Below are 26,308 nucleotides of genomic sequence, written 5' to 3'. Positions count from 1 at the left end.
TATTTTGGATGATCTGTAGTTTGTTAATGTTGCATTGGTTAGTACTGAGATAGAGGGCGTTGCAATAGTCAATCTTAGACAGGACTAGGGTCCTGGCTAATGTGGTGCAGTTAGCTGGTGATAGGAATGGTTGACATGCCGTAATGAGCTTGCATGTATATGATGCAGCAGAGGAGACTGCGTTGATTTGTCTAGAGAGTGAAAGGGTGGAGTCAATATAGATACCAAGTGTTTTTTGTATCTTTGGCCACTTTGATGGAATTGCCATCAATTGTGAAGTAATTGAAGGACGGGTCTAGCTTGCTAAGTCTTTGGTGGGAGCCTAGGATGAGAATCTCCATCTTTTCATCATTTAACCACAGTTCATTCTGCGCCATCCAAGCCTGAATGACTTGGTAAATGGAGTTGATGGCTAGAGTGTCAGTTTTGTGGTCACGTGTGATAGGGATGAGTATCTGGGTGTCATCAGCATAATTGGTATATGTGACACCCAGATAGTCCAATATGTCAAAGAGTGGTTTTGTAAACGCATTGTAAAGTAAAGTGTCACAATCCTTGTGGAACCCCACAGGTGACCGGCGCGGAATTGTCAGTGGCAGAGGGGGAGAAGACTCTCATGGATCTGTTTTCCAGAAAGGAGTTGATCCAGGCTGTGGCTTTGTCCGAGAAGTGGGCGGCAGTAATAAGGCTAGCTTGCCTTTGTCTTTTAGGTCTTCAATATGCATTGTACGATCTAAAAGGGCAGTTTCCGTACCAAACCGAGGGCGGAAGCCTGATTGTCTCAGTCCCAAGAGATTATTAGATTCCAGGTAATCTTGGATCTGTAGGTATGCAGCACGATCAATAATTTTTGAGAGCAAAGGGACGAGAGTTATGGGCCTGTAGTTAGTCGTATGTTAGCATCCAAGGTAGGTTTTTTAGGAGGGGAATGACCCAGGCATCCTTCAAGTTGTCGGGGACCGTCCCAGAGCTGAATGAAGAATTTATGTCACGACCCACTTCCTGAAACCCCCCCGGTAGGCCCATGGGCCAGGAGGGGTCTCGGCTAGGGCCCCCAACAAGCTTAGGCATCTTTTTCCTAGGCCCTCTTCGGGCCAGTCGTGGCGCCTTTGGTGTCAGGCTCATACTTAATGAAGACTTGTGCTTGGGAACTACTTTATTTCAATGCCAGTCAACATGGAGGCATCCACATAGCTTGGCTCCTTGGAACCAAGCTATGCAGTATAGTGTTTTGGGTGTGGTAGCCTAGGGACTATTTTACCTGGACTACTGTCTTGATGCTATTTAAACCACACCCGACCTGGAGAACACGCTTCGCGTTACTTTGCAATCCTGCAATGTGACGCTCATCGTGTTCAGCAGCATCTGCGAACCTCGGAAGAACAGCACCTGAAAAACAAAAGGGACATCGTTATTAGCAGCAGCTTACCTGTGATTCCACCGGTAGCTGCCCTCTGCTCCTGCAAACAGCATCCAAGGAACAGCGAGCCTCCCGGACCGTCGGATCTGCAAAAGGAGAAAAACAAGACATTAGACATTTACATTTGTGCCAGCAGCTTGCCTCTCAAGTCGCCCATCGACCAGCACCGCCTTTTGACTTCTTGCTCCGGGTGAGCACCGCAATCTACGGGAACAAAAGACAAAAGGTTAGCAAAGGCAATGCATCATAGCACTGCACATAGCGCCTACTTACCGCATCAAGGCGCTCTCGAAACACCATCACCTGTCGGTGAGTCCAAATTCAGCCAACGTTTCACAGCCAGTTTCCGCGCACCTAAGTAGAGAGAAAAGACATTATTGAATCCAAGAAAGGCTTACAGTATAACAGTAATAAGACCTACCTGAAAGACTCTAAAGGGCAGCATCAGTGAAGTAAGTGGATGGCACTCGCCCACAAAGGGCAACACGCCCCTGCCAAGAAGGCAGGACGGAGAGCACGCCAAAACCCATAACAAGGTGAGGAAAGGTCCGGGGAGGGGCTTTGGGGCATACGGGGTGCTGGGAGGCTCTTACCCCAGTTGCCCAGTCTTGAACATTGTCCACCTGTTTTCCAGGCATAACTTCCCCGCTGATTATACCAGGGAGCGGCTGAGAAGGGCACCAGAGTCCCCGCAGCTGGGTGGCGTCCCTGTGGATACCAGGTGAGCGTAACAATTTATGAGCGTGGTGATGAAAGGTGCTAGACTGTGCAAGGCCTCCTTAATAATGGGGGCAGGCCATAGGTCGCCCTAACAGTTAGAAGGTTTGAGGGTATTGATGATATGCTCAACTTCAGTGGTGGATAGGGGTGAGAAGCTGAATGGTTTTAGGGTGTCGAGATTAGTATTAGTGCTGACCTGAAGGATTTTTTGCTGCAAGCTAGTCAGCAGGCTGTTTTTTTTGTCCTTGATTTTAGTTTGGAGAGTGGTGATTTTACCGAGGAGGGCCTTTTGAATATTAGTACACCAGGTACTGTCTTTGGAGCAGGTGTCAGGGGAGTGGCAGGAGACTCCAGTTCCTTTAGGATTCTGAATAGCTCCTTGGTGTTTGATTGAGCTGGTCGATGCATTTGTTATACTCCTCTCTTTTGGCCTGGAGTATGGCCTCTTTGTAATTTAGCGTGGCTAGAGTAACGCTAGCTTTGTTTGTTTCAGTTGGGTTACTTTTCCAGCATGATTCGAGGCTCCTTTCTTCTTTGCGAAGGGTTCTCAGCTGCGGCGTGAACCACGAGTTGAGGTGGGCCCGTGGTTTAGGTTTTCTAATTTTGGTAGGTGCAATGAGGTCGAGGGCTTTCAGCATGGTCTGGTTGTATGTGTCTACCAGGACAGTAGGGTCAGAGCATGATAGGGAAAGATCGTTGAGGGCAGGGGGGATGAGTGGGAGTAATTTAGCGCAGTTTATGTTACGCTTGTTTCTTGTGACAGTGGCAGGTGCGATATCAGGGGTGGTGTGGATTATTTTAGTGGGGATACTGAATGTGATGAGGTGGTGGTCTGTCCATGCACATGGTTGGTTAGATACAATGCTAGTGTCACAGTTTAAGTTAGCTATCCAGTCGAGAATCCTACCCTTAGAGTGTGTTGGCATGTTGATCTGTTGTATGAAGCCTAAATTGAGTAACAGGTTGTTGATGTCAGGTGCAGAGGCATCGTTAGGATCCTGGTAGCCTAGGTTGAAGTCGCCAAGTATGATGATTTGGGACTTAGTCTTAGTGTTATCAGCACGGATGTGTGAGAGATCTTCAGCAAACGTGGATAAAGGACCAGGGGCTCTGTAGATAAGGTGGAGTGTAATAGTCTGATTAGGGGTGATTACTGCTTCAACCACTTAAATGTACCATCTGCTGACAACTTCATATACCACCACAGTTCAAGTATTACTACCACTGTTTCAGTATTTCTGAAATATTGTTTCGATTTCGACAAGACACTTCAACCTCTTTAAGTAGGCAAGGCACTTTTCCTTTCAATGGCTTTCTTGCCTCATCAGTCTGTCTGACTACCTCAGGAGCAACCTGCTTCTGCTCAAAAGGCTCTTTCCCTTCTAGCTTCAGCAGTCTTTCACACCACAGGTTGCATTCTATTTCAGAGTATTCTTCACAAGCATGTGGTTTCCCTTCCCCGTCTTTGTTCCCACCTTTCTGCCAGTTATCAGCTTACCCAGAAGCTTATGTACCACTCTTTCAGCTTCAAGGAATAATGATGTACTTGCTTCATATGCCACTTGATTGGTAACTACTTCACATTGAAGTTAGATGGCTCTTTAACTCTTGGCAAGACTGGTTTCACTCTGGCTTTGGTAGTGCATGTTATTCGCCTTCAATAGTTTATAGACTATTTACTGCTTATTTGAAATAGAAAGAATGTCACTTCTGGATACTGTACAGAGTTCAGCCTTTCAAGTGAAAACACAATTAGGCACATGCAGCCTCTCATTAAAATAGAATTTAAAGTTTTAAGTTAAATGAGGAATTGTATTCCTGTGTTATGGTAAAGGAGGCAAATCTGACTTCCATTGGGAAGTACAATTCGGTGCACGTGACCTTCTTTTGATGGAGTTTTCACTCTTTGTTACCTGTAACTCATATAACATCAATGTAGGGAATCCGGTTTATGGACATGCGACCACTCCGTTAGTCAGCAAACAAGGTTTTAAAGTGTTCAGCAATGGATTAACATGCCTTTTCTTTTTCGCAAGAGCATTGCAGCTTTCATAATAAGCACCATTTTTACAAGTCTGTTATTTAACAAGTGTTTGTATGTACTGAATAGCTTCCACTCACTTTCAGTCATGCATGAGCCATTTAGAAGCTGGCTACAATTACGGGCAAGGCTTGTGCCCTGTATCTGAATGCTGTGCTTCACTCACCGGTTTCAATGCCACTGGTTTTGTGGCTTGCAGTGATTTCCTGACTTCCTCTGCCTCTTCTACTACTTCTGGCTTGCTGGAGACCCACACTCTTCTTCAGCATGGATGCCTTGGATCCGTCCACTTTGTGTGGGAGTTCCCTTTTCTCTCGAGACCCTTGGCTTGTCTTCTGCTTCTGGCTTTAGTTTCCTGCACTTCCACAGCTCTGTAATCACAGAAACAAGGCTCACAATGTGAAAACTCAGCCTCCTGCACGTCTTGGCTGTGCAGCCTCTGCATTTAAGAGTTTGGAAGAACAGGACTATCTCATAGCTTGCATGTGAAATCTTTTGTCTCCATGCTCCGGTGTCCCTTCTATTCTGCCATTTTTGTGATTTGCCATCCTCATGCTTCTCCTCTGTTACTGCTACTACTGCCATCCTTCCAGCTCCTGTTCCAGCTCCTTCTACTCCCCCTATCCTGCTGGAACCTCTCATGCCTCACAGGTTCAATGATAGGCTTCAGGTGTAGGGTATAAGCCTTAATTGCCTGACTACTGCAATGCTTACTACCTCTACATGCTTCGTCATCCCTCTTGTTTGTCTCAGTACCTCTAGGATTCTGAGACTTGTAGTTTCTGCCATTAAAGGTAGGTTTTTAACTTCTACATTGTTTGTAAGGATAGATTTAATTCCCTTAAGGATTTTAACAATGGGATTATGAGGATAGGATTAGCTATTACAGAGGAAGATGTTTTAGTGAAGACAACATTTCCATAATCATTTGCATTGTAAACTTGGTTTTGCCAAAGGTGTTTAGTCTGGGATACCAAAAAGGATCTTTCCTTCTGTATAGTTTGTTCTGATTTTCTAACTGTAGATGTCATATGAGGTTGAGAGACATTGAAATGACCACAGGCCATAACTCTTTATTTACAGTGGTAAAATTCTTCCTGTAAGAGGAGAAATACTGTGTCTCATCCCACAGAATCTCATCACCTCGGCCCTGTCTCCCTTCAGATGATCCTCATGCAGTACACCACCCCCTGGGTTGGGATCAGGAAGCATCTGCCTTCCCCTGGCCACCTGGGAGGAGCCTCTAGACAGGGGTTCAGTGAGGGATCTGTAGGCTTCTTCACAGTGCCCATATGGGATGCCTTGGACAGGGTTAAAGTCATCATGGCAGCAGCTGTTGGTACCTGGGCAGAGCAACATACCTCTGATGATCGTAAGATAATTTGGCTGTCATGGCCACAGGGCAAGAACCACAACTGACATCATTTTAAGGGTCCAGTTGGACTCAGTCCTGGCACCTTTGGCGCCAGGCTTATGATCAAGTGTGTTGTACACACTTTTTTCCTAGTGCACGTGCAATTTCATCTCTTGCTGAGCCCCCACATGCACCCAGGCCGGGCGTGGCCATAGGAATGCATTGGGCTACACATGCAGCATCTTCTGGGAGTGGCAGGGTGGAGCCATCAACCAGAGTAAAGGGGCGTGGCTGGGACCAGGCTATTTAACCCTGCCCTGCCCGCATGCCAGCGCTTCGCGTTAGTCTGCTAATGCAGCGTAACGCTCACCACCGCCGAAGCGCATCTTACCTGTTTTCCAGCAAAACCATCGCTGAAGCGCATCTTACCTGTTCTCCAGCAAAACCATCGCTGAAGTGCATCTTACCCGTTTCCAGCAAATCCATTGCCCGAGACGAATCCTACCTTCACCTGCAGCTCATCATACCTGCTTTCAGCAACACCATCTACCATTGCCCACGTGCACCTACCTGACTCCAGCAATGCTATCGCCTGCATCACTCCTTACCTGTTCTGGAGTTCGAACACTTACGTGTGAGTTCTCCTCGGACAGCATCCTCACGGCTACAGTCATCCATCACACACTGACAGGTCTTCGGACAGCTGCTCCTCGCCAGGCGTCGCCAGGCCATACCTGCAGAATAAAGAGAATATTAAGGTTAGAAACACATACAGACAATTTGCTAAGGTTGTGCGCTACAAGATCCTCGCGTTGACCTTAGGGCTCAAACTTACCATCTGTTTGGGACATTGTAAACTCCGCAGGGCTCTATTCGGGCTTGCTTGCAGCAGCGCAACTCTGCTGGGCCTCCATCACCTACTGGGGAGAAAGAAAGACATTACTAGGGATATGGACACTAATCATGTGGAAAAAACATTGCTAACGAATACGGACAATAACCATTGTTGAAGAGCACTTGACTTAGGAGTGGTTTAGTCACAGCCAGTCTGGGCTGCCATGAACTAGGGCCAGTGAAGGAACTAGGCACAATTAAAGCGCCCCTGCACTTGAGAAGCAGGACGGAGAGCTCATCATCATAGTTTAACAGGTGAGACTATATTGGCATACGCATGCTTACCACATTCTGGAAAGAAGGGTTCGAGAACTACAGCCATATCACAGCATCCTCATGACCTTTCGTATCCTTATAGAGGCAGTTCCAACCATCAGAGCAGTTCACAACACGGGAGCAGGGGAAGAAGCCTGATCCAGGGAAGCCAGATCCTTGGAGGGCTGCAACAGTGCCCCAACGTCCTCGCAGAGACCAGGTGAGCGTAACAGAACGCGAAGCCTCTCTGAATCTCTGCCTGGGCGTTATGGAGGCCTTAGAGACTGACTAGTTGGCCCAATTATTGGGGGAATTGTGGGCCAAAGTTCATGCTTCCAGACAAGAAACCAATGCCTTGCAAAGGGACCTAATTGTAGCCTGAGAATGAACTGATGACTTGGCAAGGCAGATGCTTCAGACACATGCAGGTCAGGTTCCATTACCAGGGATTGCACAACCTCCCATGCCGCAGCCATCGCCGCCAGTCCAGGTGGTACTTCCAGGGGCAGTGCCACTGGTCACACCCAAACATTTTACCGGCGACCCAAACAAGTGTGCTATATTTATGAACCATTGTCATCTTCACTTTCTGTGCCGACCTGGAGCCTTTCCTAATGATAGCGCAAGAGTCAACTTTGTTTTTTCATATTTAGGAGCTAGTGCAGCGAACTGGTTGATACCATTAGTAAACCAGGATGATCCTCTGCTCTGAAACTTTGGGGAATTTCAACTAGAAATGGAAAAGTTGTTTTCTAGGCACACCCAAGGACAAGCGCTGGATATCGAACTATTGTCCCTCAGCCAAGGCAACCAAGATCTGCTGACTTATATTGCCACCTTTAATCGTCTCGTAGCACAGACAAATTGGCCAGAAGAAAAGAGGCCAATGGCAATGGGGATGGTAGACTTCAGCAGAATTGGCAGGATGCAACTGACAGATCAGCGCCTCCCAGAAATGGATGGGCAGGCGGCTCTGTACAGATTCCCAAATGTTAGGGCTAGTCTCTCTGATCAGGAAGACTCCTGTGAGGGAGAATCAGGGAATTGGATCCCCATAAATACTGCCTACCAAAGTATCAGTCTGTCAAATTTGGTGGGGAACTCTAGGTAGGGAACCAGGCCCACAAAGAGTATCTTAAATACCTCTTCCCAGCTAGGGCAGTGGGGAGGGGTACTCTGCCAATCCTGCCAATCCTGGGAGCAATCCTGCCAATCCTGGGAGCAAGGGAGAGTCAGAAGACTCTTCTGAGCCCCACAGGCATCAAGAAACTAGGCCCCCACATTCTGCGCGCCATTCTCAAGCTCGCAGAATCAGGGAGAGCCCAGAGGATCAGATAGCCACCTCCTGTAGCAGTGCCTCTGAGTCAGAGGATGAGTGGACTCGAGTGACTAAGACTAAAAAGGCCAACAAAATCAAGGGGGCTCTACTAAAAGATCCCTGAAACAGCATCATAACTCCCTATCACAAAAATGCCAAGTATTCAGTCTGGGAGCACCTTGAGTTATATGAGCAAATGAAAGATACTTTCCACCTGAAAGAAAGCCAGAGTTGCATCCAATATGTCAAGTGGACATTTTCCCCTGAATACTCCAGCTTCTTTTCAGGGCTGGAGGATCAGAACCACTCAAGATGGTCCAACTATAAGACGGCCATCTTAAAATATTATTCTGTACATAGGAACCCCAAAGAGGCCCGCAAGGTGGCCTACAATCTGCAGTGTAGTGAAGACCAGGCCCCACAAGAATTTGTGCAAGAACTAAAATGTGACTTTGCGCAGACCACCAGGAGGGAGCGCATAGACAGTAGGGAGTTCATTAATACCTTCTTTCATGCACTCCCTAAATACATCATGACCCAGCTGGTGAGGGATTTTCACGAGATGAGATCATTAGACTGGGTCATTGAAGAGGCGACCCGTATTTATGAAGTGCAGAAATCGATAGAGAATAGAAATACAAATAAAAGCCCCAAACCAGCCAAAAACCCTGCTGCTGCTAAGGTGGTGGAGGTGAAGGTTGCCCCCATGTTAGATCTGGAAATGGGGGGGCTTAAGAATATTCCTGTACAGAATCCATCTTCTAACCAAAGAACCAAAAGGCCGTCAGGCCAATCCCAAACAGGTAGTCAGGGAGGTAACCCCACAAATGGGACCCCTAACTCCCCTGATTATATTAGCCCCCGTTACAAGGGCAACAGACCCATCCTGGGGTATGTGTAGACTCGCCCAGCCCAAGGGGGTGTGATCCAATGAGGTAGCTACCAACCCAGGAAACGTCCCTCCTAACTTTCCCCAGGAGGGCAGTAACCCCTCAAATGCCGGGATGAGCTTCTTTCTCCTGTACCCACCAAACTTCAACCCCCCAAAACAGCCCTGCTTTCTTTCCCCACTTTCCTGAGCCCAGACAGACCAATCCAGGAGAGGGGAGGCCAAGGGTGGAGGGTTACCAGAACTATCCCAACCAAGGGTATTATGGGAGAAGGGACAGCTACCCTTCCCGGATCTGGTTTGCATGTTGAGGGCTCAGCATAACCCTCAGATGAGTATTCCGTCTCAGACCTCCACAAATCAAGGGTCTGGTACTCCAGAGCAATGATGGGGAGAGAACCTCGATAACTCACCGGTTCCAAGGGAGAAGGCACAGGGGAAAGAGGGGTGTAAAGCCTTAGAGGAAGCTTCCCTCCCCATTTCTGAAAAGCCTCTGGAAACCCAGGAACTGGAATGAAAATCTCCTGCCCCCGAAAGTCTGCAACCTAAGGAACAGAGAGCGAGTAGGAGAAATAAAGGGCCTAAAAAGACTCAATTTGTGGAGGAGGTTAGTGTCTTCCAATTTTAAGGAGAGGGGTCCTCAGAGAACTCTGGGGAAAGTATTTTCTCCTTCAGGGATGGGGGAACTCCTCCCAAAGAAAAATGGGTCATGAGAGATCCTAATCAAGACTGGGTAAATGTGGGGACCGAGTTAGAACCACCCATCATTGAACCCCAGAATGATCAGCCAGAAAGCCACCTTGCCAAAACATATTCTGGGGACTGCCTCCAGAAAGGTGGGATGTCCCAGGATCAGAACCAGGGGAGCCCAAAACTTCCCAAATATCCAACTGCCACATTTTTTTTTTACAGATTCCCAAGCTCCCACACTGAAACCAGCCCAAACTACTCCTGTATCAGAATCAAGAGTAAAGAAACTAACCTACCAATTGGCACAAAATGCACATTATCTTTGCTCCCTTGAGGAGAAGGAGGGAAGATGTTATGCCCAGGTCCAAATACAAGGGCAATGTACATTTTTGGCACTGGTGGACACTGGATCCCAAGCCACCCTTGTGTCAAAGAGGGCCTTTGATCAGCTGAATTCAGGAAGGGGGGAAACATGCCAGATCCCTCTCACCCCTCTTCCTGGACAACTTCAGAACTCCAATGGGGATGAAATCCCTGTCGAGGGGACTGCAGATTTGGAAATTAAAATTGGGCGACACAAGGTGAAACACCCGGTCATAGTTATGACTCCAGAGGGCACACCATGTTTACTGGGGAATGACATCCTGTGTAGATTGTCTCACCTAATAGATTGCATATACAAGGTCCTCTGTACCCAGACTAACCGACCAATACAATGAAAACATAGCGTCAACCATGTTAGTTTAAATGGCACATGCCACATGGTTGAACAAAAACCTGACCAAATTGAATTCCCTTGTCAAAACAACAAAATCCCTGACGTGACAGTAATTGCAGTAGGACAACAAACTGGTGAAGGGAAGTCCCCTCTATTTCTGAAAATCAACCTTCCTTCCAGTCTGAAGTGGCATTCCACACTGGAAGGAAATATTCTGAAATTCTATAGCAATTCACAATCAGAAAATCCCACTTCCATAGTCCAAAATAATGAGAAACCAGCTCAAAGCTTGGCTGACATTCAAAAAATTGGAGAACAGTTGTCCATTCCTATTCAGTTAAATGGGGGGAAGGACTCTGTTCTCGCCCGAGTGTGCGTGAACAACAGTAAGAGCTTCATCGGGGAAGCTATGTTCCGAAAACTCCCGAAAGATCCAGCCATTCCCACAATTTAATTGATAGACAATTGGGAAATGGACCTGTAAACACCCAATTCCAAACATCTCCTGCCTAGGAGGTGTATTCTCAAAATTTCCATAGGCAACAAGAGCATAGTCCATAATTCTTGGGTTGTACGAGATGTCCCCGCTGCATTTTATATAGGCAGTGACATTCTCAATCGCTTTGCCATGTGTTTGGACCTGATAAACTTCAAAGCCTGGTCACGATTAGCGGGTAATCCCATGGACTTTGATGACCCAGAGAAAGCATTTTGGTCAGCCCAACTGCTGCCATATGCAGTTGAAGTTCAGATTGGAGAGGAAGTCACCATCCCAGAACGGACCCGACTATTCCCACTTGAAATAAAAATTAAAAGAGGATAGAAACTGCAAATTCCTGACGCCTATGTTCACCTCAATGCCCATTTCCAACAGCAAGGGTTGGGGTTAAACTCAACACCACTAGTGAATACAGAACACAACACCATTCCAATGATGGATAAAAGCGACCTTAGGAGTATCACTCCGGGGCGCAGGCACCATTATTGGAATGGTGGTTGATGACTGACATTTTTCCATAGATTTATGTGATGCAGTGATAGGACAAATCCCCAATGACTGTTTTGACAGTGATAGCGACAATGACAAAACACCAGTCAGGATCTTCACCCGGCATGGGGGGAATTTCCTGGTGTACTCTTCCTGCCCTTATAGTAAGGAAGGAGTGACCTGTGACTTCAGGAGGGAACAGGTGATCTTTCAAGTCCACCAGGACTGCCTTCCCCACCTGAAGCCATCAGTCCAAGTCAGTACTTTAACCAAGGACTTCTCCACCGAGCTGGAGGAGGCCGCTGTGATAGCCAAACCCGAAGTCTTTCTGGGCTTCAGGCAAATGGTTAAAGAGAGACTCAACCTAGCTGATGCCTGTAATACTCTTGAGCAAAAGCAATAATTGAAACAAGTTTTCTTAGATTTTCAGTATCTCTTTGCGGATGACTAATATGACTGTGGTTGCACCGAAATCCATACAACAACAATTCCCACAGACCCTGGTATGGCTCCAGTGTTTGTGAAGCAATACAGCTTGCCTCTCGCATCCATGGAGTCCCTCACAGAGATAAGTTAAAACCTTGAGTCCCTTGGGATAATTTGTCCAGTCCACAACACCTTCAATAATCCGGTGCTGGGGATTTTGAAACTAAATGGCCAGTGGAGACTCTGTGCCGACCTAAGGGAGCTGAACAAATGGGTCCACACTTCCCAATGGCCTCTTGTCTACAGTGACAAAGGGCTGGCCCAGATCCAGTGGTCAAAGGTATACACTGCCATTGACCTGACCAATGGTAACTGGACGGTACCTGTCAGTAGGGAGGAGCAATACAAGCTGGCCTTTACTTTCGGGGGGCAGCAGTACACTTGGACCCAGACTCCCTTCAGATACATCAACGCCAGAAATGAATTTAATATCTTCTTGCATAAGGCCATGCTCTACTTGGGTGAAAGGGGGAACATGGCCTATGTAGATGATGTTCTGATCAAAAGCTCAACTGTGGAGGAACACATAGCGGAAATCCTTTATGTTCTGACACAGTTGAGGGCTGCCGGACCAAAACTATCTTTCCAAAAGGCACAGTTGTGCAGTACCTTTGTCAATTTTTTGGGGCATGAGATGACTCCTGAGGGTCTTGTCCCCAGGAAATGAAAGTAGAATCACTCCGGAAACTAAAAGACCCCACAACTCTGCGTGAGCTAAGGAGCCTCCTTGGTCTGACTAATTACAGCATAAAGTTTATTGAGGATTACACAGAGATCACAAGACCCCTGATCCATCTGTGGAATGGGGGGTCAAGTGAGAGTGGGGTCCAGAACAAGACGAGGCAGTGTGACAACTCAAAAGAAGCCTCTCACAAGCACCTTGCCTAGCTTACCCTGTCAAAACAAGGAGTTCTTCTTGGAGACAGGTTTCTCAAATACATGCTTGACTGCAGTATTATACCAAAAACATGACTAGGTCAATAAAGTCATCTCCTATGCTAGTAAGACTTTATCTTCTGTGGAGGAAAAATTCAACGATTGTGAGAAGGCACTCCTGGCAATGGTGTGGACATTAAAGAATTACCGCCCGTTCATCCAGGGGGAACACATTGTAGTGGAGACTCCACACCAGCCTCTGCAATATCTTTAAACTGACAGCATCTGGGCCGGAAAGTGAGTAATTCCCAAATTACTTTCTGGATTCTGTCAATGCAAGGCTTTCCTGTGGAGGTCAGATATGGGCAAAACAAGAAGAGTCCCCTCGCGCAAGGTCTGGCTGACTTGCATGATTGTGCCAGAGAAAACTGTCTCAAGGACGAAAGTCTTAAAGTCAATGACAACATGGAGGCATACCTCAATTCCCAACACAATGTCTATGAAGAAGACAAGTGTGAGGGAATGCCCCCTATTTATGTGGATGGGTGCTCCTACCATGTTGACAACAACGGGGAAAAGCAACTTGTGGCCGGCGTGGGGAATGTCTGGGTGAACCCTTCGCTGGGTACAAAATCAGTCCCCGTAGTAGTTAAGTGGCAGAGCTGATGGCAGTGCATCAAGCCATCCTCACTGCTGTCCAACACAAACTGATTCAGATTATGTCCGGAACAGGTTTGTGGAGCACCTGGTTAATTGGAAAACCAGAGGCATGCTATGTGCTAACAATAAACAACTAAAACATGGAAAACTAATACAGAATATTGATGATCTGGTCACCTCTAGTGGGATGACCATCTACTGGAAAAAGATCAATGGTCATTCAAAAGTAGAGGGACCAGACACAACTGGAAATGACTTAGCTGATCAGCTGGCCAAAGCCAGAGCATTCCAAGGGAATCTACTTGAGATCGAGTCCCTGTTGGGGGAAATCCAGGTCACTGTTATCACTAGGTCCCAGACAAATGCTCACAATGAACTCTCAACTGCCCAGTGGAGTAAGGAGACCCCAGATGCTGATTTGATTACAGCTCAAAAAGGGGATCCAATAATTGGTAAGTTTTATCAACACATTGAGGACCCTGAGAACTTTCCCCTCATAGATACCGATTGCATTGGGAAAGAGGACCTCAGAGTGCTGATGAAATGTCCAAAAATGTTCCGAATCCATGGCGGTTTGTTGGTGAGGAGATCCATATCGGTCTGTGACCAGTGGGTGGTCCCTACCTCATTCCAAAGCCTGATGCTAAGTCATGCCCATGATGCGGCCACATCAGGGGTTTCATAAGACAGTAGAAATCTTGCGAGAGAATGCATACGGGCCACACATGGGGCAGGACCTCGACCAATACTTGAAGGGGTGTCTTGTGTGTGCACAATTGCAGCCAACATTACTCACACACCATTCTCCAGTCCAAAAGAGGGGGATGACACTGCCTTGGTCAGATTTGCAAGTCGATTTCATCGTGCCCGTGATTCGATCCTCTAGGGGGAACAAGTACATGTTAACCGTAACATGCTTGTTTACTAAATGGGTGGAATGTCTCCCAGCCTCAAATTGCAAGGCAGAAACAGCAGCTGCCCTGAGGATCAATCACATCTTCTTGCATTTTCGACTACCCCAAAGGATTGAGTCATACCTAGGTAGTCACTTCACCAGTGATGACAAAGATGTGAGGGATACTTGGCGTAAAAAGGAAATTTCACATTGCATACCGCTGTCCTCTAGTGGTGAGGTTGAAAGGTACAATAAAACTATTGTGGAAATATTAAAACAGTTTGTGGCAGAATCTGGGCCAAGTTGGGATATTCGATTACCCCTTTTCCTGATGGCCATCAGATCTACCCCTTCTTCTGCAACAAAAATGTCTCCATTTCAGCTGATGACTGGATAAAGGATGGTGCTACCCCAGCATCTGCTCTACAGAACTCAAGAGCAGACCTTGATAAATGCCTCCACAACTCATGAGTATGTTGAGAATCTGAGAAAACACCTTCAACATGCTTTTGCATATGCTCAGCGGAATCTAGAAAGATTGGCAGACAGTATGAAGACCAACTATGGCCTTAAGACAACTAAAAAGGAATATCAAGTAGGAGACAGGGTCTACTTGTACAATTTCCAAAGGAACCAAGCCAAGGAGTGCAAATTTCTCCCAAGTTGGCGGGGTCCTTTTGAAATTGTGGACAGAATCTCACCAGTCGTCTACAGAATACACATCCCCAAGGGAAATTTGACAGAAGGGGAAGACAAGTGGGTCCACATAAACCAGCTAAAGAGTTGCCATCCCAGGCATACTTTGCAGCAAATAGAAAAGCCTACAGGAAACCCAGAGAGGGAAAATCCAGAGATATAAAACAAATAATTATTAAATGTTCATTGATTACGTTTTTCATGAAACTGTTAAGATTATTATTGAAAATGCGGGGAATATTGTAAATAGTTATTAAATGCATATATCCACCCCACTACACCCCTCGGGGAACAGTAGTGGGGACATTTCCATAACCGTGCTATGTTCTGTTTTCTAGTACTGGAACTAAATGCACCTAATCAAAAAGGAGGACCTCCTCGGGGACCGGGAGGAAAAAAAAACAAGAGATCCGGAGTGTCGCTCCACACTTCCAACCAGAACCGGCAAGGAGAGCATGTCGCATCCATCACTGACGGGAGAAGCAACCCGATTTCTTCACATGGACGGAAGGAAAAAAAATCCCACGGGCCCGACTCCCCCACGACTGGACATCATGCTGAAGTCAGGGGGTGGGATGTGTGGGATATTTCAACCCATGCCAATGCACCCTACTACATCCCTTTGCCAATGGGGGACAGAAAACTGCCAAAAATGGAGGTGCTAACCCCTGTACATGCCAAATCTGCAAAACGGCGCATTGTGCATAAATCACAAAAGGCTGCACACTCTGCCACACAGGCAAAGTTGATGTCAAAACAGAACTCCCTGCAGGAGAATGCCAGGGGGTGCTGTCATCTGTCATATGAAGCAAGGCCACAGAAGTGCAGTCAGAGGAATCTAGGCCTCACTGCCTGACAGCTGCATAAGAAAACTAGATGTCAAACCTAGTTTAAAGGTGTTTCTGTTTCCTGAAGAAATTGCAAAATGTGCCTATTTTAAGCATGTTTGTGAAGGGCTTAATTCTTTTAAATGTCCAAATCCCTTATAAACTGTGCTGTGAGTTTTAAAGCAACCCAGTATGGGAGTTAAGTAACTGCTTAATTCTGATTGGACAGGGACCAGCCTGGGAAAGTTTGACACTTCAGTTTGACCCTCCCTTGTTCAAGGAAGGCTAAGGGATGCTGGAAGTTCTCGCATATAGAGCACAATAGACTTCATTAGACATTTGTCTTTTGGCCAGAGCCAAGAACAAAGGACAGGCTCTGCTGAGGAGGGGCAGGATGCTTCCCTCTACACACCACCCTGCAAAGGGGTCTGACAGCAGCTGTTGTTTGTTGAAAGGAGGGAAAAAAAACTCTGTTCAAAGGAACTTTTTGGTGTTTAAATCTTTATTTGTGGTTAAGTTTGAAACTCTTTAACTGTGCAACCTAAATAAGGATAAATCTGAAAATTGGTCGATGTTAACCTAATGTCAGGCTTTTGCTTTGAAGACATTGATGAAACCTGTACCACCTAAGGAATCAAAGTTACAGGAAAACCCTCATTGTAGCAGAACTATTAATGTTGCAAGCCTAAGATTGTATATGCATGCTCCGATAATAATCGCACTAAGATGTACCGAATTAGAAATTATGAATCCAAAATGTTATGATTAAAATTGTTAAAATTCTATAGAAAGAGAAAGACAGCTCCCACAGACATGGGGATTGAATGTGAATATAACCCAGCAAATATGCAATATATGTGTCCGATTTTATTAGAGGACATAATTTAAAATATGTACATTTGTGCAAAAGTTAAGTTTTGGTCAAAATCAATGTGGGAGTTCCAAAATCCCATCATGAAGATGAAAGCTCTATTCTGACTGTGTGGCCACTCACAGCTGTGGGGTGTGTTTTGAAATTCTGCCCACACCATAAACTTTGTGATGTCACTTGGTAGTATAAATATAGGAACTTCACCACACATAAGACACACTGCTTCCTGAACACACTGCTTCCTGAAAACATCCAGATTTCCACGCCGCGCTTTGTTCCTGACTTCTTCATCCTATCCAGAACTCTTCACCTTGCAGCTGACTCCAGATTTCTTTGCAGAATCCAGGCCTTAGCATTGCTGAACTTTTTTTGGCTAGGTCCAAATTCAACCATCTCAAAATTTAAAAGAAAAATTCTGATTCAGCTTGGCTTGCTACCATTAAGGCTTGCCTGCTGAAACTCGCATCCTGCTAATCTACCGTGTCCAGTGACCAGAAGGGCCCATCCAAATCCAGTCTGAGGTGCAGTCCAAAATTGACCAGAACCGCACTGCTGATCCAATCTTGCCAGAAGTGCCCTGCTGCTGGTAGACCTGACCCGATCCAATGACCAGAAATGTGACGGTCCAATTTAATTACAAGGGACTGCAAGTATTAATAGGAAGAACAGTGACCCATTGCATATTTACATTGTCTTATCCCAATCTCAAACCATCCCATCTTTAATTTCAGAACCTTAATTTTGTCAGAACTATTCTTGCGCTGATTTTTCTCAATTGTTTTACAAAACCATAAATCATTAGTGATTTTGAGTAACTAAAGTAAATGCCAGAAAGAAATAGAGTATCCACCACATGAAGGGTTACGCTGGCCCCGTAACTGTGGAAATTCATGTGTGGCATTCTCTTTTTCATAGTCATTAATATAGTGTAATAAAACCAATCTGTCATTTCTAAAACCGAATTTCTGTTTCATTTTCACGCCTATTTTTCAAAAACGCCTCTCACTAAAACCTCCACAACTTCTTCAATTTCAAAGATAGAAACAAAATTTCAACTCTCACTAATACCTAAGACCCTTAGCTATATCCACAACCCATCGCGAAACAGTGTATTTGACCCGTTTTTATCAAAAATCGCGTAGTGGAATTTTGCAGCGAATTTGCAGTTTTCAAAAGTTTACACGTGTCTTATTCCCATCCAAAGTGTTTCTCAAATCCCATCCTGATCTAAAGTCTGTGCTGTTGTTTATATGGTATCTCATGTGTGTTAGGACCTGTTTAGTGTTGCTTTCCTAAGAATGTTCTCCATGTAAGCTTTTTTGCACCCTTTTGCATTATTTCACAAAGCCATTTTCACCTGTCATTTAAAAGCGTCAATTTCCAAAAATGCTTTCCTCTCTTGTTTGGGGAGGGAAGATTGCATTGAAACACAAACTTATGTGTGATTTGAATATTAACTAAATATATACATATGTACCTTTACAAACTAGCCTGATTCCTGATCCAGTGTGACCTGGGGGTATTTTGAGAAGGGTGTGATATGAGTGGTATATCATTCAGAATACTGAACTTATAGACACAGATAAATAAGTATTTCATTGCGCACTACATGCTAGGCGAGACCCGGGTGTGTGCCTAATTGAAATCCTTAACACAAAGAACAACAGAAAAAATGTGCAGACCGACATCGAAGGGAGGCCCCGCATTATCAAGTCGGGGCAAGGTTTGGTTGGCGTCCAAGAACATTCCATTGAAAGGACCCCAAGCCTTCCGTCCAAGGTACCTAGGCCCTTATCCAATCAAGGCCATATTTAACCCTGCTACCATGAAATTGGATTTGCCAGCTAACATGCGGATCCATCCAGTATTTCATGTTTCTCTCTTAAAACCAGTGAAGCCAGAAACTCGGATTGAAACACCACCCGAACCCGACATCATAGAAGGGGAACAGGAATATGAAGTCAAAAACATTTTGGATTCCAAGGTAGTACGATCCAAACTGTACTACCTGATAGATTGGAAAGGTTATGCACCTCAAGACCGAACATGGGAGCCTAGTGAATTCGCTCATGCCCCATGATCAGTCAGACAATTTCATCGTAATAACCCCACCAAACCAAGACTCAGAGGAAGGATGTCCATGAGAGGGGCCTTGACGGGGAGTGCTGTTATGGCCACAGGGCAAGAACCACAACTGACATCACGTAAAGGGTCCAGTTGGACCCAGTACTGGCACCTTTGGTGCCAGGCTCATGAGAAAGTGTGCTCTGCACACTTTGTTCCTAGTGCACGTGCTATTTCACCTCTTGCTGAGCCCCCACATGCACCCAGGCCGGGTGTGGCCATAGGAATGCATTGGGCTACACATGCAGCATCTTCTCGGAGAGGCAGGGTGTAGCCATCAAGCAGAGCAAAGGGGCGTGGCTGGAACCAGGCTATCTAAGCCTGCCCCGCCCACATGCCAGCGCTTCATGTTAGTCTGCTCATTCATCGTAACGCTCACCACCGCATGGAGCGCTTCTTACCTGTTTTCCAGCAAAACCACTGCTGAAGCGCATCTTACCTGTTTTCCAGCAAAACCATTGCTGAAGCGCATCTTACTTGTTTTCCAGGAAAACCATTGCTGAAGTGCATCTTGCCTGTTTCCAGAAAATCCATCACATGGGACGCATCTTACCTTTGCCTGAAGCTCATCTTACCTGCTTTCAGCAACACCATCTACCATCGCCTAGAGCGCACCTACCTGACTCCAGCAATACTACCGCCTGCAGCGCTGCTTACCTGTTCCAAACACTTAAGTGGGAGTTCTCCTCGGCCACCATCCTCGCGGCTACAGTCATCCATCACCCACCGACAGGTCTTTGGACAGCTTCTCCTCATCAGGCATTGCCAGGCCATACCTGTAGAAAAAAAGGATAAATAAGGTTCGAAACCACATACAGACAATTCGCTAAGGTGGCGCGCTATAGAACCCTCGCATTGACCTTAGGGCTCAAACTTACCATCTATTTGGGACATTGTAAACTCTGCATGTCTCTATTCGGGCTCACTTCCGGCCGCGTGACTCTGCTGGGCCTTCATCACCTACTTGGGAGAAAGAAAGACATTACTAGGGATATGAACACTAATCATGTGGAAAAAACATTGCTAACGAACACGGACAATAATCATTGTTGAAGAACACATACCTTAGAAGTGGTTCAGTCACAGCCGGTCTGGGCTGCCACGCACAAGGGCCAGTGAAAGAACTAGGCCCAATTAAAGCACCCCTGCACTTCAGAAGCAGGACAGAGAGCTCATCATCATAGTTTAACAGGTGAGACTATATGTGCAAATGCATGCTCACCACATCCTGGGAAGAAGGATTTGAGAACTACGGCCATATCACAGCATCCTCACGACCTTTCATATCCTTACAGAGGCAGTTCCAACCATCAGAGCAGTTCACAACATGGGAGCAGGAGAAGAAGCCTGATCCAGGGAGGGCTGCAACTGTGCCCCAACGTCCCCGCAGAGACCAGGTGAGCGTAACATTGACAGTAACAGAAAATAATGAGAATAAAGACAAAAATAGGTAACAAAATCTTCACAGCGAGGCTCAACTAAGAAGATACCCAAGAGAACAAGGAGTTGACTCATGAATCGGTGGTGATCCCAGCCTCAGTCTCCATGATCACTTTCAGTTCATTCAAGGCAGCAATAGTTTGCAAACCAGCCAATATTGATCGGGAGTATCTGCTGAAGCCTGTGATGATGCTGCTGAAAGGTAGTTAGATCTTCTCCTTCGTTGCAATTGTTCCTGATTTTCACCCTTAACAATAGTCTTTGGTTTGTCCATGTATGGTGATGAAAGGGACACAAGGGGCACAGGGGACAAAAAGGGCACAGATGTAACTTCAAACTTTGGATGGGCCAAAATTAGGTGTTCTTTAGGGATCACATGGATGGGCACATGAAGAAGGGCTGGTACACTAGACATAATGCATCTGGTGCCTATAGCTCACTCTGGCTAAATACCCTAGGAACACCAGAAGCATGGGGGATGGGAGAGCAGATGTAGCAATATCCTACGGATCTCTCTCTCCCCACTTTCCTCATATGGCTATACCAAATGCAATCTGCTGCGAACCCATGTGCATTCATTGTGGGATCTAGTTCATCATCACCATTATCAAAAAAGATCATTGTCAACATTTCTTTTTCTTCTTAATATAGACAATTTGAAGTTCTGCATATACCCTGGTGGTCCTCCTCAGACATGATGACATAAAGATCATGGAAACAATACAAATATTCATGTTCACACAATTTGAAATCTAGACATTTCCTTTCCTAGACAAAATTATTTAAATACTAGATTTCTATTTGCATCCCCCTTTGCGCTGAAATGAACAGTGAGTCCCTAGGGCGTACTTAACTTGTATGCCTGCTCCTGTGCCGGTGGAGGGCTGCTGGTATCTTTTTGGGTATCACTTAGTTGAATCCAAGTCTTGTTGCTCTCCACCGTCACGGCAGTCGGAGTTGCATAGATCACTTGGTGCGGCTCATGGAAACGCTGCTCGTCCCAATGATGCACGAAAGTGCAGATCAAGATCCATTCCCCAGGGAGAGAACATGTCTTGTGGTGATCGTCGGTAGTCTTGCTGTTTTCTTCTGTTGTCTGTTGGTGAGAAGACAAAACTTGTGAAGATATGATCTTAACCCTTTTTGTTGAATCCCTAAAGTACTCCCTAAACTCCTCTATTAGGACTGCTACAGTCTTGTGTGTGTCTGATACCATATGTGGAGGTGAGAGATGTGTGTGTAACCTATGCCCAGTCAGGATTTCAATGGGATTTTGATGGGAATCAAGTTGTGGCCCTTTGCTTACTGGTTTCTTAGATAAAATAACACCAGTGGGAGGCAAACATACAATGATTTATTAAATTCTGCACACAATTTGGCTAACCAGACCTTAAGGACCCCATTTGGTATCTTCACAATCCTGGTAACATAACCTATGCTTTATTCCTAAAAGCAAAGTGATTTCTGCGCACAAGGTCTTAAAGAAGTGGGTTCCATTTGTCGGATTTTAAAACTTCACAAATTGCCCACTGTGGAAACACCTCCATCACTAGAAATCTCACTGCCGATTTAGCATCAGTATGCATGCAGGCACCAACCTCAAGCTACCGGGAGAGCAGACATGTGACAAGAATTAAATATCTGAAGTTACTGCACCTCATAATCATGGCCACGAAATCGATATGAAGCTATGAAGCTCTTTGAATGGACCAGAGGGCCTGGGCAAGACCCCCCTCACAGACCACACAGTATTTCCAGGATTGAAATCCTTGTACATTACACAATTCACTATGAATCTACTTACCTGTTCTTGTAGGTTAGTGATACAGGCCTCCTTGAGCTCTGTTATGATTTGTTGCTGAGAAGGATAAGATGTTGCTCTAGAGCCAAAGAAAGCAGCTCTACAGGCATTACTACCTTCCTCATTTCCTCCTGTCTCCAGAGCAAATCTGTGGGTGAGAGAACACATCCTTTCTTTTTCCAGAGCTCCTGTTATTCTATAGGGGCTCTCTCTTTCATTTCTATTGTCTGGAGCACCAGGAATGGAGGGTGTAGGGCTGGTAACAGTATCTGTTGTGACACGATTTTCATTTCCTGGGAATCTGTAAATGGTAAATACATTGCTTCCTTCGGGCCTTGTTTGCAGCATCATTTGCGAGAGCTATTGAATTAGTGCAGTTCTTGTGGGCTAAACCTATCTCTGCTGGCAAAGTTAATGCTTCAATTAATTGGGATAGCAGCACAGCATGCTGGACAGATGAATCATTAGAAAGCTTAAACCCTTTTCTCTGTCATGTTGATATGCCAGAATGTACAGTGAAGGTGACAGACAGAGAGACAGAATAAGCGATGATGGCGTTCCCCTTACTAATTTCTAGCTGCTCTATAAGTGCCACTAGTTCCACTGTTTGTGCAGAGTAATGAGAAGGCAACCGTCTCTTCAGTCTGACCTGTTACTCCCCATTCACAAGACCCATGACAGCTGCACCCTTATGCCTCTCACTCATCTCCTGGTTGAAGACCCAGCAACAAAAATGACCTCACCTCCATCCTCTTTCACATTCACTGTCTCTTCCTCTTCTCCCTCATACGTGGCACAATCATGAACAATGTCCGCAGGCTGCACTGGCTCATCAAAAAATGTTGCAATATGTTGTAGGTGACAGCGCACAGGATGAATCGATGCATTTGACAAAAGAACCTTATACCCTGAAGCTCTTTGATTCGTTACCATAGATTTCTCTGATATTGCAAAACATATATGCTCCACGTAAAATTTCATAGTAATGGTCGAAGACTTTTGAACTGAAAAAGCCACTACCGCTAGACCTTTCTAACAAGGGAACTGTCGCTGTATCACTGAGTCTAGAAATCTGCTATTGTACGCTAAAGGTTTGTGGCCTAGCAATGTTTTCTGGGTCAGGACCGCTGTCATCACCTGCTCATTCGAATGGGAAAACAGAAAGAATGGCTTCTTGTAAATCGGGGTCGCCAGGACCTGAGCATTGGTGATTGCAGACTTGAGTTCCGGAAAGCAAGTCCCCATTTCATCGGACCAGTCTATCAAACCTTTGAACTTCTATGCTTCCTGGAGTCCTTGCAATAAGGGCCTCACATAATTAGAGTAATCGAGGATCAATAATCTACAATAGTTACAGACGGGCCGAAGCATATTCTGAACTGTGGTAGCTCTCTCCGCCATTACCTTTCATCCTGTAGACAATATTACTTTCCCCAGATATACTTCCACTGTCTGGCAGTACTGCAATTTTCTATTTGTCCACTTTGTGCCCCATCTCCATGAGCAGAGTGGGGAGCGTTATTGCGACTCCTTGACACTGTTCCTGTGAAGTGCTGCAAGTCAATAGCTCATCCACCTACTGAATTACGGTAATGAACGTGTGTAAATTCCCCAAATCCACCTGAACCATCCTGTTAAAACACTCCAAGATTCACAGTACCCTTGGGTGAACCTAGTGTGCTTGAATCTCTTATCACGATACGTAACTGCTGTGAGGTCCTGAGAATCGGGGTGAAGTGAATCAGACCAAAATGCATTTTCTTAAATCAATTATCGTGAAGTAGGTTGACCCAGTAGGGAAGTTACAGAGAATGGTGGCAGGATTCGGTACCGCCAGAAATTCCATCTGAACAATATTATTAAAGGGGTGCAAATCATGGACCATCCTTCAACTGGATGCCTTTGCTTTTTTCACAGGGTAGATAGCCATGTTGCATGGGGACATAGTAGTTTGTATTATGCCTTGCTTCAACAATGTCATGATGGTCTCGTAAATCCATTTGTCTGTCTCCCTAGACATGGGGTACTACTTAACCCATGGTAATATCGCACTGGGTTTCAGGTTTATCCTCACCGCTCCAACAGTCTTTAGCAGCCCCACATCATGGGGAATGCTGGGCCACAAATGGTCTGGCACTTTTGCCAAATCCTCATTCCAAATTGGTGATGTCTTTTTAAAGACGAGCATGATCTGTGGTACTTCAGTTTGCTCTATTGCTGTCTGGCAAGGCCCCCTAATTTCAAATACCATCTCTCCTGTGTTTCCAGTGTCTTTGAACAATTTCTCATCGGACAAGTGCCTCAGCGACAAGGTTGGATCGATGCACATAACTGTGCACCACTCTCCACCTTCCTCATCTGTACCTGAGAGAACTACCCTGTTCTTTTTGATCAATACAGTCTCAAAGAGAATCATAACAATGGTGACTGCTGTTACCTCCTGTGGCACATCAGGCCAAAGTAAAAACTCAATCGGTACCCAGCAAGTCTGATTTCTGATCCCTGGGACCCAACTCAACAAAACCATCACCCCATAAGAAAATAATGCTGCATATATGGGAACCCCTCTAATTACGCACTTGCTACTTAGGCCTGTAAATGGGCTGCTTTTCTCACTGGAGACTTCTTTGAGAAGTCTCTTCTTCAGCATGTGGTAAATAATTGCCACATTCCTGTCCGACACTTCTCCCATTTGTTCCCTCTTAATTTCCTGAATTAACTGGATGTGATCAGCAGGATCATCATCTAATTTCATTGTTTTGCCTCAAATCGAATTTATATCAGGCATATCAGGATACATAATCCGCAATTATTAAAATGATTAAAAGCAATTCCATTCTGGGCATTTGTATCCAACATAACTCCCTGATACCATGGTCTCCTCCAAAGCTCACCTGACTGCTCCCCCATTCGGGACATGAAAATGCTTTTCATGTCCCCTAAAGCTAACATCTCTGGCAGTGTATTTCTCTAATGCATAAATCCATGTTTCTGCCCCTGCAGTGAGTGAAGGGAGTGTCTTCATCGGGTTATTCTGGTTCAAATGTGACAACTGGACATAATATGCCTTTCTCAGACCCCTCTGGAGCAGTAGAAACTGAGTGACACCTGTTTTTACTGGGGCTTACCCCCTCTCTCCCCTTCTAGTTGCTAAAGCCATGCGAGTACTCTGGTGCGCTCTATTACTCCATGGTGTGCACTCTATCACTGCTACTGGAGTAGGAGGTAGGGTGACTATGCTGAGCTCTCCCTACTCGTTATTCCATTCCTCTTCTTCTTCATCATCTACTCCAGTTACCACATCCCCTGACCCTTCTATAGGCACAGAAGCATAATCAGCATTACCATAGAGGGCTGTCTCCCATCCACCCAGCTCAAACCCTGTACCTGTGGCAGAATCCCTGTTCTCCATATTCATCTCAACCATTCTGATAACTGAGTTGTCGAACCAAACAAGAACCAGCTCATGTCTCCAACTTCCTTCTACATCAATTACCTGTCTTCTCACTTCCTCCCGCTCTTCATCTCTTTGCCACTGTAGCAGCACTACCACTTCTTCCACTAGTCTTAGTGGTGTCTTAATTTTTTCCCATTCTTGTGTTGCCACCACTCTTCACAGACTATCCTCTATCCTAGCAGGAAAAGGCCTAATCTCTTCTTCTTCTCTTGTTTTCAATCCTTCCTCTGCTCTTCTGACTGCCGGCCTCACTCTTTCTCACTTCTACACCCTTATTCTATCTGCTAACCTAGCAGTCAGGGGCGTTATCCCACTCCCGCACCCTGTTTTCAACATCTCTGCAGCCCTAAACATTGAAGGAGTTACCCTTCCACTTTCCTCAAAATCCAAGTTCTTAGAAATGGTAACTGATGGAGGCGTTACCTATGTTACCTATGTGCATCTCGCAACCACTGGAGTAGCCGAGCCGCTAGGGAACATGGTGGTACGAACCCAGCATCTGTGTAACACTTTGCGGGCGATAAAGGATAGCACCCATATGGGGGTGGTGCAGAAGGAATTCTCTCACCCTCCTTTTTCAGCCTTCCCTCCAGAATTTCAACATTATGGCCCTTGCAGCCTTTTTCACAAATCCTCCATAATTCCAAGATGTTTAACCACTTCTCTAGTTTAAAGCCCTCAAGTGTTGTAGTCAAGAAAGTGTGCAAGTTCTCCAATACCCCCGTATCATAGGTCCCTCGATAGGCCAAGAATTTAGCATGTCCCCTTAGTTTCCTGCAACCACTTCCAGTGGTATTTTAGAATGTTTGTCTTATAGCCAGGCAATACCTAGCACAAATGATACAATGGAGTTTCCATATTCCACCCCAAGTTATCAAAAAGAATTTC

Source organism: Ambystoma mexicanum, chromosome 4p, assembly GCF_040938575.1.
Source record: "Ambystoma mexicanum isolate Mex_15411 chromosome 4p, UKY_AmexF1_1, whole genome shotgun sequence".
NCBI classification, from domain to species: Eukaryota; Metazoa; Chordata; class Amphibia; order Caudata; family Ambystomatidae; genus Ambystoma; species Ambystoma mexicanum.
This window is presented reverse-complemented; position numbering follows the sequence as displayed.